At 46.2% G+C, this 15,904-nt stretch overlaps 1 protein-coding gene across 1 annotated transcript in view; it reads left to right on the forward strand.

Moving 5' to 3' along the window:
- The first annotated feature begins 11,966 nt into the window (after positions 1–11,966).
- The window catches only part of LOC136581948 (nuclear RNA export factor 1-like), a 123,899-nt gene continuing 119,961 nt past the window's right edge, over positions 11,967–15,904 (forward strand). Inside the window, exon 1 of the mRNA XM_066582650.1 lies at positions 11,967–12,097. The gene's annotated coding sequence lies outside the window, so the exon portion shown is untranslated. The remainder of the gene's footprint in view (positions 12,098–15,904) is intronic.

Below are 15,904 nucleotides of genomic sequence, written 5' to 3' on the forward strand. Positions count from 1 at the left end.
TAGGTAAAACACCGCGATAGGAAGACTTTGTGCACCCATAGTATAGACAGACCCCTGTAACATTCCAGTAGCAAAGGTATAAGCAGACCCCAGTAATATTTCCGTAGCAGAAGTATAGGCAGAGCCGCTGTAACATTTCTGTAGCAGACGCATAGGCAGACCCCTGTAACATTTCTGTAGCAAAGGTACAGGCAGACCCCTGTAACATTTCTGTAGCACAAGTACAGGCAGACCCCTGTAACATTTCTGTAGCACAAGTACAGGCAGACCCCTGTAACATTTTTGTAGCAGCAGTATAGGCAGACCCCTGTAACATTTCTGTAGCAGGAGTATAGGCAGACCCCAGTACCATTTCTGTAGTAGAAATATAGGCAGACCCCTGTAACATTTCTGTAGCAGCAGTATAGGCAGACCCCAGTACCATTTCTGTAGTAGAAGTATAGGCAGACCCCCTGTAACATTTCTGTAGTAACAGTATAGGCAGACCCCAGTAACATTTCTGTAGCAGAAGTATAGGCAGACCCCTGTAACATTTCTGTAGCAAGAGCATAGAACCCCTGAAACATTGGTGTACCATTGGTGTAGGCAAAGTATGGAAAAATTAGTTATATAACAGTATAGGCGAGGGCTAGAAAAATTAATGTACCAAGAGTAAAAGTGTACCTCTGATAAATTTATCAACCGATAGGGCAGGTAAAACCCAGAAATATTTTTTAAAGATACAGCTCGCTGTTGCTTAATTTGCAACAGAGCCTAGAGGTAGCCCAGTGAAAAAAATTGGTTTCTGATAAAGTATCAATACTTTTGAAACTTTGAAAAATTGTAAGCAGAGCCTTTTGGGCCACAGAAAAATTGGCAGTTCAGCGTGATGACATGTTGTTTGTGACATGTGATTGACAAAGCTAATTCCCCCTTTTTTTCCGGTGATAGAGAATGCTTAATTATCCGGTTGCAGCGAAAAGAATCTTTAGGTACCGCTGCTTTCCGCTGGTGGAGAAGAGAAGTCTGGGGAAATCCAGGCTTTGTTCATCTTTATGCGTGTAAGCATGTCGGCACTGGCAGTTGACAGGCGGGTACGCTTATCTGTTATGATTCCCCCAGCTGCACTAAACACCCTCTCTGACAAGACGCTAGCGGCAGAGCGTACAGCGCGAGTTCAGGCCACGTGCCTAGCTGTGACACCCAATAGTGGTACGGAGCAGAGGTATCACGTAGGACGGTGGTACGATCGGCTACGTACTCCCTCACCATCTTTTTACAGTGCTCCCTCCGACTTAGCCTTGACCGGGGAGTGGTGATACAGTCTTGCTGGGGAGCCATAAAGCTGGCAAAGGCCTTGGAGAGTGTTCCCCTGCCTGCGCTGTACATGCTGCCTGATCTCTGCGCCTCCCCTGCTACTTGGCCCTCGGAACTGCGCCTTCTGCCGCTAGCGCTGTCAGATGGGAAGTTTAGCATCACTTTGTCCACCAGGGCCCTGTGGTATTGCATCACTCTCGTACCCCTTTCCTCTTCGGGAATGAGAGTGGAAAGGTTCTCCTTGTACTGTGGGTCGAGAAGGGTGTACACCCAGTAATTTGTGTTGGCCAGAATGCGTCTAACGCGAGGGTCACGAGAAAGGCAGCCTAACATGAAGTCAGCCATGTGTGCCAGGGTACCAGTAAGGAAGACATGGCTGTCCTCACTAGGAAGATGACTTTCAGGATCCTCCTCCTCCACAGCCCATACACACTGAACAGATGAGAGGCAAGCAGCATGAGTACCTTCTGCAGTGTGCCCAGCTGTCTCTTCCCCCTCCTCTTCCTGCTCCTCCCTCTCCTCTTCCAAAACGCGCTGAGATATAGACATGAGGGTGGTCTGGCTATCAAGCACCATACTATCATCCCCCGTCTCCTGTTCCAACAGCAAAGCGTCGGCCTTTATGCCTTGCAGCGAACTTCTCAGCAGGCATAGCAGCGGGATGGTAACGCTAATGATTGCAGCATCGTTGCTCACCATCTGGGTAGACTCTGCCATCCAGGCCCACTCCTCGGTATAGAATTGGGGAGGCTGACTACCACTACACCGCCCATGTTGGAGTTGGTATTCCACTATTGCTCTACGCTGCTCATAGAGCCTGGCCAACATGTGCAGCGTAGAATTCCACCGTGTGGGCACGTCGCACAGCAGTCTGTGCTCTGGTAGATTAAACCGATGTTGCAGGGTCCTCAGGGTGGCAGCGTCCATGGTAGACTTGCGGAAATGTGCGCAGACGTGGCGCACCTTGCCGAGCAGGTCAGACAAGTGCGGGTAGTTTTTCAGAAACCGCTGAACCACCAGATTGAAGACGTGGGCCAGGCATGGCACGTGTGTGAGGCTGCCGATCTGCAGAGCCGCCACCAGGTTATGGCCGTTGTCACACACGACCATGCCCGGTTGGAGGCTCAGCGGCAAAAGCCAGAGGTCGGTCTGCTCTGTCAGACCCTGCAACAGTTCGGGGGCCGTGTGCCTCTTGTCACCTAAGCTGAGTAGTTTCAGCACAGCCTGCTGACTCTTGCCCACCGCTGTGCTGCCGCGTCACACTGACTGCTGGCGACGTGCTGCTCACACTTCTTAATTAAGAGGTAGAGGTTGTGGAGGAGGAGGAGGGAGAAGGTTTAGAGGAGGTGGCATAAACCGCCACAGATACCAGCACCGAGGTAGGACCCGCTATTCTGGGTGTGGGTAGGACGTGAGCGGTCCCAGGCTCTGACTCGGTCCCAGCCTCCATCAAATTTACCCAGTGTGCTGTCAGGGAGATATAGTGCCCCTGCCCGCCAGTACTTGTCCACGTGTCCGTGGTTAAGTGGACCTTCCCAGTAACCGCGTTGGTGAGGGCACGATTTATGTTGCAGGAGACGTGCTGCTGTAGGGCTGGGCCAGCACACCAGAAAAAAAAAAGTGGCGACTGGGGACCGAGTAGCGTGGGACCGCCGCCGCCATCATGTTTTTGATAGCCTCCGTTTCCACAAAACTGTTAAGCAGCATCTCCAGGCTGATTAATTTGGTAATGTGCACGTTTAAAGCTTGTGCGTGGCGGTGTATTTGCGCTTTCACTCCAACGCTTGTGCTAGCGATAGCTGAATGCTGCGCTGAGAGACATTGCTGGATGGGGTGGACGACAGTGGAGGTGAGGGTGTGGGTGCAGGCCAGGAGGCGCTCGTGCCTGTGTCCTGAGAGAGGGGTTGGATCTGAGTGGCAGGTTGGGGCACAGGGGAAGAGGCAGTGGTGTGACCCGGAGGCGGTGAACAGCCTTCGTCCCACCTTGTGGGGTGCTTGGCCATCATATGCCTGCGCATGCTGGTGGTGGTGAGGCTGGTAGTGGTGGCTCCCCAGCTGATCTTGGTGCGACACAGGTTGCTCACCACTGTTCGTCGGTCGTCCGCTCTCTCACTGAAAAGCATCCACACCTTTGAACACCTAGCCCTCTGCACGGAGACTTGGCGCTGTGAGGGTATATATATATATATATTGCCATATGTTCTTTATACTTTTATACCTATATGCAAGTTTTATTCAATTCCAAATAAGAAAAAAAAACTTAATCTGTCGCCTTAACATCAGATATTCCAAGGCTTTAGAAGGCTGAGAGAGATGTTCTAGAAATTCAGAGAAGATACGGAACCAGACACAAGGCCGCGTGTACTTGGCCGATTTCCCAGAAGCGCTGGAACAAGATATCAAGATGTTCAACCATGTACATAATTTTCACTGTCTCAGGCCGAAAATCCGGACTGCCCATAAATGGTTATGAGCCCATCACCCCCTGGTTGGGGATGGGACAAAGGGTATAAGATCTCATGTAATCTGTAATAAAGAACAGCTGAGAGCCATGTCCCGTGTGAGGAATGATACCAGATCCCTGTGTGGTGTCTCTTCTTACCGCCGGCAACGGGGCAAGTGGGGTGGGCCTGATTGGTGCTGTACTTAGAATATTTTATTACCCTGATAAATGGCGCAACCAACTGGGGCGGTAAAACCAGGAGCTTACAGCGCAATTCACCCGGATCCACGCCACGGGGAAGCCGTCCTGCTGCAAACCGAGCCTGATCAACTCACTTAGAACTCCAGGTAAGGCCAGCATATATTTATGTTGTGTTTTACACTGCGAGTTTTGCAGCAGGACTGACTATCTGTGGTTTGTGACCGGACGGGTTGGGTTAAGAGTTCTACACGGTAACTCGTGTGGGCTCCGGGTTTGCCGTCATGGACCACTGACCGTGATATGCGCACCAATGGCTCACCCAGAAACTAGTCTGTAGTTTATTTGTTGTTGAAGTTTTAACGTTTTAATAATAGTGGAGATTGTTGTATCTGCAGAAGTTTTTTTTCTCTCTTTATTTTCATTTAATCTCACAAGAGAAGGGACCCTCAGTTTAGTTTAGTTAGTTGTTAATGGTTTAGCAGAGAGGGATGCATTTTGTGAGATAGGCTTCATAAGAGAAGGGACTCTCGGTCGGTTTGCCTTATATATGGGGCTAGCGATTTGATTTCAGAGAGATGCATTTTATGGGGCTGGTTCCATAAGGAGAAGGGACTCTCGGTTGTCTTGCCAGTATATAAGAGCCTGACAATTTGAAAATTAAGAGGGATGCATTCTATGGAGCGTGTTGTTATTATTATTATTATTGTTGTTGTAATATGCGTAAGATCTTATTAAAGAAGATAGAGCACCTCAAGGGCTGCCGCCGTGTGGATGAATCTGTAAAATGTAAGAAAACTCTAATGAAAATGTGTGACACCGACCCGCACGGCAGATTACAAAATGGTGTCTGGGAGGAGGTCTTTAGGACCGAGAGGTGCCTTGGAAGATCAAGGTTTGCTAGAAAATACTGGAGGGGGAGGAAGAGAGAGAGACAGTCAGAGAAAGTATATACACATTATTTGATTAAGAAAGTATCCGTAAGTGAAATGTTGAAAAGTACAGTAAGTGATCAAGAGGGCGTCAGGAGAGTGTCTATTGAAGGTTATATTGGCAGTTAGGTAAGGGAGAGAAGTATGAGAAACAAGCAAGTCGATAAGAAAGTTACAATGCATGTGATTTGTTGGCAAAGAAAGGAGAAAAATGTGTATAATACAAGATAGATAATAGATATAGATATATATGTGTGTATATATATGTATATACTGTGTGTGCAAATAGTTAACTGAGCTTGCTTTTAGGGGAGAAGAGTTTTGTTGACATGTAACTGCGAGCTTGTGTTCAGTCTTCAAGGTCAAGAGATAAGGAAGCGAGAGAAAATGCAATAATAACCCTGGATAATATCTCGCTTGCGTAAATGGAATGGAGGCTTGAAATGAATTTAATTAATTATACTGTCTTAGTAGACAGGAAATATAGAAATTTCTAAGTTATATTCTTACTTATACAGGGGTTGAAAATGAATGTTGCAAGGTCAGGCAATAGTTTACGCTAAAACAATTCAGTCTGTGTTTCATATTCGTAGAGAGATAAGAGATGTTTTAAAAGGGGGGGGGGCTTTCAGACTTCACTTTTTGTTCAGGGTCAAATACAGAGAAATACAGAGAAAGAAAGGCAGGGGGGTTGAAAAATACCCAGAGATTCTAAAATACTTCAGCGTTTAATACAGCATATAATAGCTTCAGTAGATAAGAGATATAGAATATTTCAGTCACTCAGCAAACTTTTTCACATAATTTGTCATAAATAGCGCTCATTCACAATCTCATCTCAATAGAATTATGTACATTATAAAATTAAAAGCACTCACCTCAATGTTTTTCAACTGATGTATGTATGTTTGTCAAACTTTTTTTGTCCGTGCATCTGTATGTACTGGTACACCTTCAATAGGGGGTGACGGAGCAGACTTGAGAGCATGGATGGATGAGAGTTAGTGACCCGTGTTTAGGCTGTGATGCAGATAGTGACTGGGGATAAAAGTCCTCCCCATGCTTGGGACTTTGCTTGGTTGAGATGTGGATGTGTGGACTGTTATGCTGAAATGGAGCTGAGAAGATGGACGCAATGTGCCAATATCGAAGGGGTGGAGCTAGATGATGTAATAGTACGTAGTGATGTTTCATCCTTCTTGTCCAAGGGAGGGGGTGAGGATCTTGAACAGCTAGTAAAAGTTTTTTGTTTTGTTTTGTCTCCCGTCTCAACTTTTGATAAGACATTGCATGCAGGAACAGACTAATAATGAATTCACTTAAAGGGATCTCACATTTCCAATATTAATAGATGTTTTGTAGATTATTCTGCCCCGATGTAACTCATGTTTCTGCTATTGGTGCTAACATTTTACAGGCCTTATCTGCTTCCATCAAATCTTTTTACAATGTTGTAATACCTTAAACCGGATACTATTGTTCCAATTGAGTACCCTGGTTTAAAGGGGGGGAGGAGAAGGCATAGGTGATCTAGGTATTGCAAGTCAGCCATTTTTAAATTTTTTGCAAGCCATTTTTTAATTTTTTGCAACAAGGTTCTGATCTTTTTCAAATATAATACCAGCCTGATTGTCTAGCAGTGATGCAACAAGAAAATTTAAGTTTTAAAAAGTTACTGAAAGCCCTTGTTAATAATGCATATTTTGAGTTGTTTTTTATAGATGGTACCCAGGGTGATTGACGACTCCACACTGGATATACAGTGGTTACACAACAAGATGTCCTAAAAGCAGAATGCCTCCGCATGTCGCAGTACAAGAAGGGGAACTAAAAGCACTCGCTGAGGCGTGCAGAGTGGCCACAGGTAAGACGGCAAACATTTACACTGACTCCCGGTATGCATTTGGCATAGCTCATGATTACGGCCCAACATGGAAGGCCAGACAGTTTTTTACCTCAGCAGGACAGCCAATTAAGAATGTTGCAGCGGTGCAGTCTCATGGAGACCCTACTTCTACCTGACAAAGTGGAAAGCTCACACCAATTCCTACACCAAAGAAGCAAGAGGCAATGCCATCACAGGCCACACAGCAAAGGCAGCGGCCCTTAAGCCGTGGAAGAAAGAAGAAAAGAAGAATTTAATAATAACTTTGGACTTTGACTACTTTGATATGAACTTGGACTTTGACTACACTTGGACTTTGATAAAAACTTGGACTTTGATAAAAACTTGGACTTTGATAAAAACTTGGACTTTGATAAAAATCTTGGACTTTGATAAAAATTTGGCCTTTGATATGCTAAAGACTTTACAGTTACGAGCCAGCAAGGAAGAAAAGACAAATGGACTAAAAAGGGACGGCGTATGGTGAACAGTCAACAGAACTTGCTTACCATAGTCCCTGTGCCCCATGATGGCCCAGCTGATGCACGGAAAGACGCACCTCTCAAAGCAGTAATGATGACGACGCTTGAACGAGGACGGGTGGCTCCTTGGTTTTCTGTAGCTGCTGCATCATTTGTCCAGTTTTGCATGATCTTTGCCGTAAGCAACAGGGCAGAAGTAAAATTTGCCACATAACACTTGCCTAGACCACTCTACCCATTTCAGGGATTGCAAATTGGCTACACTCAGCTCCCACTTGTTGGGAAGCATGAAAATGTGCTTGTTGTTGTTAATGTTTTTCAGGTTGGAGACCTACTCTGTTACCAAAGTAAATAAGCAGGTAACCGCACAGAAGCTCATGAATGAGGTAATCTGCAGATATGGGGAACCGGAAGTGATTGAGTCAAACAAAGGTACACCCTTCACAGGTGAAATAATGCAACACATTATGTCTGCTTTGGGTATATTCCAGGCTTTTCACACACCCTACCATCTGCGGAGTAGGGGGAAAGTAGATACAAAAGACAATAGAGGAAATGGGTAAATTTTGAATTGAGTGTCTTTCATTAGTTTTTTTCTCCAGGAGGGTACATGCCACAGTAGCTGCATTTGGGGAATGATTTTCTTGTTAATTTTGTCATGGGTCCCTCCAAGGAATTGTCAATAATGTATTCTGTAGTCTCTGCTTTTCTCCCAGGTCCTACAGATGAGTGTCACAATCTAAAACCAGGTGACAGGGTCTATGTGAAAAAGTTTGAGCAAGAAACCTGGTTTGAATGTCCTTACCAGATGTTGTTCACCCAACTGCAGTCAAGCTCGAAGGAAAGCCCACTTGGATCCACACTTTGCACTGAAAAAACTAATGATCCTGCATATCCTTTACATGCTATAATGTGGTACAATTCCTCTAACACACACCTTTGACTACTGTACACTAGCCCCCTGTTTCAGAACAAATTAATACAATCAAATGGGCAATATGAAGCCTACACTGAGGGTGAGATTCTAACACCGCATTGTGCTAAGAGAGACATTGACGCTCCAGGTGGTAACTTTGATCCACATGTACACATAGATGTAATAGGAGTGCCAAGGGGGGTGCCAGATGAATTTAATTCTAGAGATCAGGTTAAAGCAGATTTTGAGTCCTTATTTGCTTTTGTCACTGTTAATAATAATGTAGATTGGATGAATTATATCTATTACAATCAGCAGAGGTTTGTAAACTACACCAGAGATGCTTTATAAGGGTTAGCTAACCAGTTAGGGCCCACTGCATCCATGGCCCTAGAGTGGCCCTGGATATGATTTTAGCAGAAAGAGGTGGGGTATGTAACTTCCTGTATGTGTATTATCCCTTTAATATGACGCCAAAATTTCCCTTGTTTGAAAAAGATGAAGAGCCAGTTCCGATAATGCCAACCAGATACGTTACCAGAAGAATGGAGAAATGGACTAGTACTGCGCTTGTCCCGGTCTCATAAGATGGACTGTCAGTGGACTTCCCATTTGCCTAGGGAAAGTGCAGAAGACCTTAGGTTCCGGCGAGGGCACACCCTGTGGGGTGTTAACTCGTACAGATAGAGGGTATGGATGCCCGGAAATAAGCCCAGGGAATCCATGGCCTCCTTCTGAGGTGAGGTAGGGATCCCTTCCTTTTAGGAGTAGGGACTTACGGGCAGTGGAGAAACCCTGACGCAAGGGAGAGACGACCGAGGAAGAGTGCAAAGTCTGATGCTTGATCTCCATATTAAGTTTTTTAGGGGGGTTTGTGAGGGTATATATATATATTGCCATATGTTCTTTATACTTTTATACCTATATGCAAGTTTTATTCAATTCCAAATAAGAAAAAAAAACTTAATCTGTCGCCTTAACATCAGATATTCCAAGGCTTTAGAAGGCTGAGAGAGATGTTCTAGAAATTCAGAGAAGATACGGAACCAGACACAAGGCCGCGTGTACTTGGCCGATTTCCCAGAAGCGCTGGAACAAGATATCAAGATGTTCAACCATGTACATAATTTTCACTGTCTCAGGCCGAAAATCCGGACTGCCCATATATGGTTATGAGCCCATCACCCCCTGGTTGGGGATGGGACAAAGGGTATAAGATCTCATGTAATCTGTAATAAAGAACAGCTGAGAGCCATGTCCCGTGTGAGGAATGATACCAGATCCCTGTGTGGTGTCTCTTCTTACCGCCGGCAACGGGGCAAGTGGGGTGGGCCTGATTGGTGCTGTACATAGAATATTTTATTACCCTGATAGCGCGAGGCGGTGCTTTGGGAAACAGTTGGGGGATTCTTCGCTCTGGCTCTGCCTCTACCCCTGGCCACTCCACTGCCTCTTACAACCTGTCCTGCTGCTGCACTTGCCTCCCCCTCTGAAGTCCTGTCCTCAGTAGGCTTATCAAACCAGGTGGGGTCAGTCAACTCATCGTCCAGCTGCTCTTCCTCCGAATCCTCTGTGCGCTCCTCCTTCGGACTTACTGCCCTTACTATTACCTCACTGATAGACAACTGTGTCTCATCATCATCATCATCATCCTCCTCACCCACTGAAAGCTCTTGAGACAGTTGCCAGAAGTCCCCAGCCTCATCACCCAGACCCTGGAAACTTTCCAAAGGTTGGGCGTCGGTCACGACAAACTCCTCAGGTGAGAGAGGAACCATTTTTTCCCACTGATGGCAGGGACCCGAGAACAGTTCCTGGGAGTCTGCCTGCTCATCGGAATATGTCATTTTCATGGAGTGAGGAGGCTGGGAGGAAGGAGGAGCAGCAGCCAGAGGATTCAGAGTTGCAGTCCCTAAGCCAGGAGTAGTGGACTGCGTAGAAGACTGGGTGGTCGATACATTGCTGGATGCATTTTCTGCCACCCACGACAGGACCTGCTAACACTGCTCTGTTTGTAATAAAGGTCTACCATGTGGACCCATAAATTATGATATGAAACTGGGGACCCCAGAAACTTGCCTCTCTCCTAATCCCACAGCAGCCAGCTGTAATTCACCTGGACCAGGAACTCGGCTTGTGCCCACCCCCTCGCTTGGACGTCCGCGTCCACGTCCTCGACCCTTACCCCTACTCCTCATCATGGCGGATTACGAATAGAGCAGGGGCCAAATAAATTACCCCACTGTACAGCACTGACAACTGGGCCTTAATTCACCGCACACAGAGACTTGTAGATAGCGGAGGCTCTATGCTGTGACTAGAAAAAAGTAACCCGCTGTCTTGCGCTGATACCTAGGGGTAATTTACTGCTCGCAGAGACTTGTAGATTATAGAGGCTGTGTGGAGTGGGAGAAAACTCTAAAGCCAGTGGATAGTGCTGGTAACTGTGGAGATCTTAACCCCACAAACGGAAATGGTATTGTGAGACGCTCTGCACAGTGGCTGAGCTGAAATACTTTGCAGTGGCCCTGGTAATATTACAGTACTATTTATCAGTGAGAGCGGTATTTTACTGCACACTCCAGCCAGAAAAAAATAATACGGAAGGCTGCAAACAGGCCTAGCTGCGTAATGCAAAAATGGAAGCACTACAACTCCCAGCAGCCACCCAGTAAAATGCACAGGGTCAGATGTAGCCCAATGAAGGAGCTTTTGGGGGGGGGGTTTTGGCACAGAGGATACAGGCTGTATAGTGTATATCACTTTCCCTCTAGAAGTGGCTGTGGCCCTACGCTGTGCGTCTAATTCACTGGCACTGCAGCCACAGAACGGTAGAAATAAGTATGGAATTATTTGCGTGCACTCTCACGCTGAGAGCAGTATTTTAATGCACACTGCAGCCAGAAAAAAATATTACGGAAGGCTGCAAACAGGCCGAGCTGCGTAATACTAAAATGGAAGCACTACAACTCCCAGCAACTGCCCAGTAAAATGCACACGGTCAGATGTAGCCCTAAGAAGGACCGTTGGGGTTCTTAAAGACAGGATTCTACACTACCACTTTCCCTATCTCAGCAGCACTTTCCCTATACTCTGTATAATAGACTGCAGACTAAGAACTGCTCCCAGCCAGTCACAACAGTAATGCACACGGTCAGATGTGGCCCTAAGGACCGTTGGGGCTCTTGAAGACAGGATCCTACACTAACACTTTCCCTACAGTAGCAGCAGCACTTTCCCTATACTCTCCCAGTGTGTGTCTGAGACAAGCCGTGGGCGAGACCGCTTTAAATACTCGGCGGTCACTTGATCTCGCCAGCCACTCATTGCAGGGGGGTGGGATAGGACTAGCACGTCACAGGAGGAAGTGGTAATGCCTTCCCTGCATGTCTATTGGCCAGAAAATGGCGCTAAACATGCGGGGAAGGAAATGGAATTGATTCGAGTACTGCGTGGTGCTCGTCTCGAGTAACGAGCATCTCGAGTACCCCAATGCTCGAACGAGCATCAAGCTCGGACGAGTGTACTTGCTCATCTCCAATAGAAACACATTCATTTCCCATACTAATGATAGGGAATTGCAGGAAACTCCCTCATACTGTGAGGATATGAGAGGGTGTATATCTGCTATTTAGGAAATGGTGCGTAAGAGGTTAAATATCAAGTGTTGTTTTTAATTAGATATTACGGAAGCTTTTAAAGCGGAAGTATGGAGTAACATTATTGAGGTGAACAAGGACCAAGTTAGAGGTCTGAAACGCGTTCTCCAGTTGTCCCTGTATTTTTATGGCACTTAAGAAATAAAAGCAAAGCCACTCTATACAAGAAATTGAGCTCCCCTCGTTTGTGAATGCTTTTCATCTAAAGAACCGCTGGGACTGGGCGGTATAGCTGGTTTGAAAAAGTGGATTGCAAAGACGGACGGCTGCTGGAGAGTCTGGAAAGGTGAGCTGCTTTTCTTTATCTAGTTTTTGATCTCTCATCCTTTACCCCCTGTCCATGGGGATAAGGAGGGTTTGGTTAGCTACAGCTCATCCTTGTGTAGGCAGGAAAAAAGACAGGGTGCCTTCACACTTGCAATGTGAGAGGGCATGAAAATGCAGAATTATGAAACCATGCTGTTCAATGGTCTCATTCCCATTTGCGATGTTTTCACTCATGTGGTGTTGCATTAAAAAAATTGCGACATGTCCTATCTTTCTGTGTTCTGTATGGAGCATGTTTCCGTATGGAGCCTCCTTTTTATCGCAGCGCAAAGCACCAACTTGCGATTTTCGTGCGATGCGTTTTTAACATTGTAAAAAGTTCTAATAACTTTCAGGCTAAAAAAAAATCAAGTGAGCTAATCGCAAGCGGCAGCAATGTTTTTGTGTGAAAAAGCAGCTCAGACGCTCAAAAAACATGGGGAAAAGATGCAATTTTCTTGCGGCAAAATCGCAATTGCCACTGTGAAGGAACCCTTAATTGCTGTTCCGATCTTTGCCCTTGTTGTAGAACTTGAATTTCTCTAGTTGCCCTCTTCGTCAACCAGCACACGTGGATGCTTTAAGAGATACAGGAAACTAAACACATAACAAGGCAAAGAGAAGGTGGTGTATGAGAAAATATTATGGCTTCTCTAACAAGAGAAAAGAAAGAACTAAACATTAACCACGGATAAGTGTCCTAAATAAACAAGTCCCTCAGGTAGGACTGCCATCCTGCCACTCCATAGCTGGCTCTCTTCTCCTGCCAGGCAGTAAATATTTTTCCCAGCAATGCTGCTTTACTCTATCTAAACACAGGCAAGCAAGCAAGGCGATTTTCAATCAAGAACGCCTCCCATCACTTCTGTGAAGTAGCCATCCTCCGGTGCGGCTTTCAGCTACGTTGGAGGATCGGCAAGTGTTATCTATTGTCTTCAAAGGGAAAACGCGCATCACACTTGTGCATATCCCACGCAGTGCAATGTGTTTGAGGGTGCCTCCACACAGGTACTAAAACGCTGCATTTTTTGCTCTATGCGAGAGTGAGTGAAAAAGCAGATTTATGAAACAAATGTCTTTCAATGGTTTCATTTACATCTGCTATATATTCTCAGCGGCATGTTCTATCTTTCGGGGGGGGGGGGGTTGCCTTTTTATGCACGTATGTTTCCAAATAAAGCAATTATTTGTTCGATTTGGGTGAAAAACGGCACGACGACGCACTTTACAAAGCAGACACACATTTGCCCTATCGCTGCATTTTTTGCCAGCCCAAAAACGCAAACTCCCGTGTGGAGGCACCCTTACTGTTCCATTGAAAATCATGGGAGATGTGTTCTTAGGAACTAAAAAGATAGGACATGCTGCAATTTCTTCCCGCATCACAGTACGGGAAAACCTCACTCATGTTTATGACTCTATTCTTTTGAACGGGGTTCATATTCGCACGAGACTTGTGAATATCACAATGCACAAATCTCGTGCAAGTTTCTCGGTTGTGTAAAACTGGTTTTAGTCAAATATTAGAACTCCTGGCAAATATTATGGAATAGTACACCTACAACTTCCTCCCCCTAATAACCAAAACTAGCGACATGCTCCATTCATATGACTTGCCCCCCATTTCCTGGTTTGGCAGGAAAAACATCCTTAAATCCTACGTACTCCCGACAATCCTTTACAAAATACGCATGCTCCCAATTTCCCTTCCAAAATCCTTCTTTAAAGCTATCAAAAAAGCCTTTTCAGATTATGTCTGGAGGCACACGAGACCGCGTCTGGCCCATAGCCTAATGATAAAAAAGCGATACGAGGGCGGAATGGATCTACCCTGTATCGAAGATTTTTACAAGGCAGTACAACTAAGCTACTGGATGGAACTCAGTCAGCCCATAAAGGACCCAATTCTAACCTTACTAGCGGAAGGAGTATACGGGGACTCCCTAATGGAAGACCTTTGGCTCCCGCCTGGGTTTAGATCCAGGAGGGGCAACCGCGAACCCCTCTTACGAGGCCCTATCGAGACCTGGGAGGGTCATACCTGTGGTTCACCATCAGAGCCACAGGCTTAAGACCTTTCTGTTCATTTATTATTTTCTTATTGTTTTGGTGTCTCCTTGGTGCTATGTCCTAATAGCTATTACAGATAGCTGTTAGATTAGATGCGCTCCTGTTCCTCTAGTCTACTTTTAGTGCAGTATCAGTGCGTAGACATCTAGCAAATGCGGACAGAAGTTAGCATTTAGACTGAAACAGTTCAGCTTGCGTTCAGATAGGGACGAGGGCGGCAAATTTTGCTAGCACCTGGACTATTCCTGGAGCAGCTTTACTTATATTCAGCTGGGGATTAGGACTGCAAAATTAATCAGAGGATAACGGTGGTTATTCTGGTTTTATGACCATCAAACTATTTGATTTCGCTGCCATCTATATCCTCTATAACACTCTGATTTCAGAAAGCAGTCCTTGCATATTTTCAAAGAAAACCCTGCTGAAAGATAGTCTAATGCAGTAGTTGATTTATCCGCGGACCTTACCCCAGCTTCTGCGCACGCGCTTTTCGCCAAAGTGGCGGACGCATGCGCAAAAGCCGTGGATTGCCAGCGTAATTTAAAATCTCCCTGCTCCTGGCTACAAAATTTAGCCAAGAGCCTGGAGATTTCATGGGGGGCCGCGGTGAGCAGTTCCTGGTCACATGTTCGCCGTTATCCAATGGATAATGGCGATCACGTAAAAGTAAAAAAAAGGTGAAGCTTCATCTCCCCTCACCGATGCGATCGGTGAGAGGACATGAAACTTTTTAACGGAGGCCTCTGTATTTGCACCCCGACGCGATCCTCATCCGTGAGCTTTCCCGGATTCTACGCATGCGACCGCCGGCAAAACACCGGACACATGCGCAGGAGTCAGGGAGCACAGGAAATTTAAAATCTCCTTGCTCCCAGCGACCAACGGTCGCCGAGAGCCTGGAGCAGTGACGGTCACGTGATAAAAAGGTAGCGATCTACCTTTGGCCGGTCTCACATGACCGGATAGGAATTACAGATTCCGCATGCGTCTGATCCGCGGTAATACGCAAATCAATCGCATTGGATTACACAATTCCACTCACATTAGTGGGTCGGAATTGTGTAATCCACTCGCAGAAAAGAGAACGCAGCATGTTCTATTTTACCACGGATATTCGCAACATAGAGCCCATTGTGCTCCATGGCCGTGGATATACCCGCTGCCCATACGCAACTATGTTGTATACGGGCTGCGGGTACCCGTGTCATTGCTAAGCGACGGTGCGGGAAATACAAACAACAACAAAAAAAAATACTGCGCATGACCGCCTGTGTGAGTAGGCAGTTATGCGCAGTACATTACATGGCCGTACGCATGATCACGGCTGGCTCACAGCTGGGATCCGCTGCGGGCCTCTGCAAGCGGATTCCACCTACAGCTGCGTGAGCCCGGCGTTATTCAGACCCCTACCTGTAATACGCAATTTACAAGAAGCCCCGGGAACGCTCGCCTTCCCGCAGTTCCAGGAGCAGCTTGTTGAGCGTCTTTTGTGCGAGACCGCCGCACCTCAGCAGGCTTACGGAGACTCACAGAGCGCCACTTTTTACACCCCATACCCGCTACTGAGGTCACGAAATGACCCCCAAAAAGCATGAGAGGAGGGGGGATACTGGTTTTATTGTCCCATGGGCCCATCCCAACGAGCCTCCGTAGTTACCCCTGTCTTCGGAAATACTACACAGTTCACATTATTACTTTTATCTAAGATTTGGGGAAC

This window comes from Eleutherodactylus coqui, chromosome 11, assembly GCF_035609145.1.
Source record: "Eleutherodactylus coqui strain aEleCoq1 chromosome 11, aEleCoq1.hap1, whole genome shotgun sequence".
NCBI classification, from domain to species: domain Eukaryota; kingdom Metazoa; phylum Chordata; class Amphibia; order Anura; family Eleutherodactylidae; genus Eleutherodactylus; species Eleutherodactylus coqui.